Below are 5,647 nucleotides of genomic sequence, written 5' to 3' on the forward strand. Positions count from 1 at the left end.
ACCTGTGTGCTTACTGGGGCGTGTGTGTGCCCACTCACACACACATACACACAGCAAATGAAAATAGAGGTAGGGGCTGGAGAGCTGGCTTAGCGGCTAAGCACTTATCTGTGAAGCCTAAGGATCCCGGCTAGAGGCTCAATTCCCCAGGACCCACATAAACCAGATGCACTAGATGGCACATGCATCTGGAATTCGTTTGTGGTAGCTGGAGGCCCTGATGTGCCCATTCTTTCCCTCTCTCTCTCTCTCTCTCTCACTCACTCTCTTTTTTTCTCTCTCTGTCTGTCACTCTCAAATAAGTAAATAAAAATAAACAAAAAAACTGAAAAAAAGAAAAATGTCTCAAAAAATAAAGAAAATATAGGTGGTTTATGGTTGAAATGTAACTATAAAGCCGGATTTTATTTTATTTGTATATTTGCATGTGTGTGTGTCTGTGTGTGTGTGTGCCACTTTTTGGCTGTATTATTTTTTTATTTTTTGTTTAATTTTATTTATTTATTTGAAAGTGAAGGACAGAGAGAGAGAAAGAGAAAGAGAGAATGGGCACACCAGGGTATCCAGCCACTGCAAATGAATTCCAGACACATGCGCCTCCTTGTGCATCTGGCTGACATGGGTCTTGGAGAATCGAGCCTCGAACTGGAGTCCTTAGGCTTCACAAGCAACCGCTTAACCACTAAGCCATCGCTCCAGCCCAGCTGTTTTTTGATTTTTTTGTTTTGTTTTGTTTTGTTTTTTGGTGAACAACTTTTTGTTGTTGTTTTGTTGTGCTTTTTTTTTTTTTGAGGTAGGATTTCTCTTGTGAACAACTTTGGAATTGAACCCCAGGCCGGCAAGCTTTGCAAACAAGCTCCTTCAACTGCTGAGCCATCCTCCTAGCTTTCAGATATTAAAATTTTATTTATTTATTTAATAGAAAGAGAAAGAGGCAGAGCGAGAAAGAAGCAGAAAGAGAGAGAGAGAATAGGCATGCCAGGGCTTCTAGCCCCTGCAAGGAAAGAACCCCAGATGCTTGCATCACCTTGTGCATCTGGCTTCATGTGGGTACTAGGGAATCGAACTTGGGTCCTTCGGCTTTGCAAACAAGTGTCTTAACTACTGAGACATCTCTCCAGCTCCCAGATCTTTTATATGATGCTGGGAATCCCTATCAGTTAGGAATATCAAGAGTGTTCAGTGTCTGTGATTAGAAAGGATGAAATCATCCTCACCCTCATTTATGAAGGTCTTAAAACACTAGTTTGGGGACTAGATATCTGGACAGGATTGGGGGTTATTTTCCTTTGGGAATCTAATTGTGTCGTGGCCTCTTTGGCTGTGGAAGTTACCAGGTTTCCTTCTGGAATTCCTAGGGCTTAGACACTTGCTAAGGCTGGAATTTCAAGTGGTTCTATTAAAAATATAAACTGCCAGAGCTGGGCATGGTGGTGCACGCCTTTAATCCCAGCACTAGGGAGGCAGAGGAAGGAGGATCACCAGCGGGAGGCTGGAGCCTCCAGAGCCTGGTGTGAAGCACTTGGAGACCCACCTGATGAAGACCCTGTGTGGGGCATCAGAGAGGCATGGCTTCCACCGGCTGATGGTTTGATGAGCAATGGAGCCTTGTTGGCTGGAGTTGGTGAACAGCGGGGCGGAGCGGACAGGGCAGATCTGGGCTTCATCTTCTCCTGTGCCTGGCACCCAAGAGACAAGAAGCCTAAAAGGAACACTCCTCTCCTCTGGGTGGTAATGTAAACTAGTCCCTGTGAAAATTAGTACGGCGGTTCGGTGGCAGAAAGAATGTAAGACCAAAGGAATGGAAGGACTCCTTACAACATGCTCCCTCCAGACACAAAATGGCCTGGATATCCATGATCTCACAGTGCCTGACACTACCTACACAAGGCCATCATAAGAGGAGGAAAAGATCATGACATCAAAATAAAAGAGAGACTGATTGAGAGGGGGAGGGGATATGATGGAGAAAAGAATTTCAAAGGGGAAAGTGGGGGGAGAGGGAGGGTATTACCATGGGATTTTTTTTTATAATCATGGAAGATGTTAATAAAAATTGAGAAAAAAAACACTAAAAATAGCTGGGCGTGGTGGTGCATGCTTTTAATCCCAGCACTCGGGAGGGAGGCAGCTAGAAGGATCGCCATGTATTTGAGACCACTCTGAGACTATATAGTGAATTCCAGGTCAGCCTTGGCGAGAGTGAAATGTCTTACCTTGTAAAACAAAAACAAAAAGACGAAAAATAGATCTATAGATGACCCAGCTACACTACTCTGGGGTGCTTGCTCAAAGGACTCAAAGTCAGAGTACAACAGAGACATTTGCACATCAGTGTATATTGTAGCACTAATCACAGGCGCTAAGTGATGGAATCCATCAAGGTACCCAGCAAGGAAGCAATGGATAAAGAGAACATAGCATCTGCGCACTATAAAAATTTTTTTCTGTCACAAAGAAAAATGAAGTCATGGCTGGAGAGATGGTTTAGCAGTTAAGGTGCTGGTCTGCAAAGCCAAAAACCCCAGGTTTGATTCCCCAGGACCCATGTAAGCCAAATGCACAAGGTAGTGCATCTGTCTGGAGTTTGTTTGCAGTGGCTGGAGGTCGTGGCATGCCCATTCCCTCTCTCTCTCTCTCTCTCTCTCTCTCTCTCTCTCTCTCTCTCTCAATCTCCTTATTTATTTATTTTTTCAAGGTAGGGTTTCACTCTAGTCCAGGCTGACCTCAAATTCATTATGTAGTCTCAGGGTGGCCTCAAACTCATGGCAATCCTCCTACCACTGCCTTATTTTTCTTTCTTTCTTTTTTTTACTTGAAGTTTTTTTTTATTAATTTTTTTTATTATTATTATTAGAGAGAGAGACAGAGAGGCCAGGCATGGTGGCACACGCCTTTAATCCCAGCACTTGGGAGGCAGAGGTAGGAGGATTGCCATGAGTTTGAGGCCACCCTTAGACGACAAAGTGAATTCCAGGTCAGCCTGCGCTAGACTGAGACCCTACCTCAAAAAAGGAAAAAAAAAGAAAAGAAAAGGAAAGAAAAATGAAGTCATATTGTTTGGAGAAAATGGATTTGACTGGAAATAATCAAATTAAACAAATTGAGCAAAACTCAGAAAGACAGATATTGTATGTTTTTCTCATATGTGGTTCATAGATTTTACATATATATATGTATATATGTAAATATATATATTATATATAGATTTTACATATATATATACACTATATAAAACTATGATATAAAAGTAAAAGAAAAGCTGTCTAGGGAAACAAAGGTATCTAATGAGACAGGAGAGGGGCAAAAGGGGAGAGAAGGAGAGTTAGGGGGGATATGCCATAATATGTAACATAGCACATGTTCAATTAATAGATAATAAAATTTTTTAATTAAAAAATACAGGAGGGGCTGGAGAAATGAATGGTTCAATGGTTAAAAGCATTTGCTTGCAAACTTGACAACCTGGGTTTAACTCCCCAGTACCTATATAAATTTGAGGACCCATGTAAAACCAGATGCACAAAATGGCATGTATCTGGAGTTTGTAAGGGCAAGAGGCCCTGAGGTGCCCATTCTCTGTCTTTCTCATTCTCTGAAATAAATAAATTAAAATATGTTTATAAATATATTTATTGGGGTGGAGAGATGGCTCAGAGGTTAAGGTGCTTGCCTATAAAACCTAACGACCTGGGTTTGATTCCACAGTACCCATGTAAGCCAGATGCACCAAGTGGTGTATGCATCTGGCGTTTGTTTGCAGTGGCTAGAGGCTCTAGCATGCCTATACTCTCTTCTCTCTCTCTTTGTATCTTTCTGCTTGAAAATAAATAAATAAAATATCAAAAATACATACATTTATTGTTTAATATCTATTAAAATATATTTATTTAATATATTTAAATATTTTAAAAATAAAATAGATGAAGAGAAAGAGAGACCCTGGCAATTACGTCCCTAGGAAGTTGACTTTATTGTCTATGTTTCAGGGCACTGTCCTCAAGACATGCCCTCTCACATACGTCAACAATTTAGGCCAATTTGAGGGGGAAAAGCAGGGAGGAAAAAGAAAGAGGAGAAGGAGAAACTGAGCAAGGAGCATGAACCCTGGCCGGTTTTTTTGTACCAGGCCTTCCTGCTTAGCCCAGCCTGAGGTCAGCCAGGGTCTGGAAGACAGAAGCCGGCTCTGTCCAGCTGCTGTCTTTAACAGTGCGCATAGCACTTTGGCCAGGAGAGGGCCCCACACTTCACTCCAGTTTGCGCGGCTCTCGGTAGTATTCTGGTGAGACATCATTGCACAGAAGAGTTCTCCACCATCACAGAGCATGGAAAGGGGCCAGGCTGGTTTGTGGTGGAGCCAGGACTCGTGCCCAGGTTGGGTAAGGCCAACTCTGAGACAGTTCACCAACTCTTCCTTGGTCAGTGTCCCTTCGCAGCAGTCCATCTGCTATTGTGATCTCAAAGATAATCGTTTGTGGAGTGTCTGTCACATACGCAGCCCTATGCTGGGGGAGGGTTGTGACAAGCGGCAGGAATGTTGGGTTTGAGGGTAAGGAGGGAAAGGGGGGTGTTTAAGTCCAAGTTCATGTGGTTTTGTTTTGTTTTTGTTTTTTGGAGGTAGGGTGTCAGTCTAGCCCAGACCAGACCTGGAATTCACTATGCAGTATCAGGATGGCCTCGAACTCATGGCAATCCTCCTGCCTCTGCCTCCTGAGTGCTGGGATTAAAGGCGTGCATCACCATGCTGGACTTCTCTCTCCTTTCTTGCAGTTTGTATTTTTTACTTTGGGCATTTTTTTCTTTCTCTCTCTGTTTATTTTTTATTTTGGTTGTTGTTGGTTGTTTGTTTTAAATATTTTATTTATTTGAGAGAGAAAGAGGCAGGTAGTAGAGAGAGAGAATGGGCACGCCAGGGCCTCAAGGGTCTCCAGCCATTGCAAATGAACTCCAGACACATGTACCACTTTGTGCATCTGGCTTATGTGGGTAATGGGGAATAGAACCTGGGTCCTTAGGGTTCACAGGCAAGTGTCTTAACAGCTAAGCCATCTTTCCAGTCCTTTTTTGTTTGTTTGTTTTTTTCACTCTAGCCCAGGATAACCTGGAATACACTATGTAGTATCAGGTCAGGGTGGCCTCGAACTCACAGCTATTCTACTACCTCTGCCTACTGAGTGATGCAAGTAAAGGTGTATGCCACCATGCCTCGGTTCTCTTTCTCTTTTGGAGGCAGGACCTCACTCTAGCCCAGACTGACGTGGTACTCATTATGTAACCCAGGCTGACCTTGAACTCACAGTGATCCTTCCCCCACAGCTTTCCAAGTGCTGGGATTAAAGGCATGTGCCACTGCATCTGGACTTTGCATTTTCTCATTTGAATTCAAATAGTGTCCTTGGGTTGGAATCACTCCCATCTCACAGAGGTGACAAAATAAGGGCTGATCTCATCCCAGCACTGCGACACAGGCCATCCTACACATCAGGTTCAGCCTGGGGGAAGGGGTATTTGATGAATGATTTGCACAAGCTCTGTCTTCAAGTCAGTTTCCACCAGTTTCCATCATCATAGGGGTTTCAAAGACATGGAAGGCACTCAGTGAACCTGTCACCCCTAAAGTGCCTCACACAGTCCTCTGAGCACATGC

This window comes from Jaculus jaculus, chromosome 1, assembly GCF_020740685.1.
Source record: "Jaculus jaculus isolate mJacJac1 chromosome 1, mJacJac1.mat.Y.cur, whole genome shotgun sequence".
Classification (NCBI taxonomy): domain Eukaryota; kingdom Metazoa; phylum Chordata; class Mammalia; order Rodentia; family Dipodidae; genus Jaculus; species Jaculus jaculus.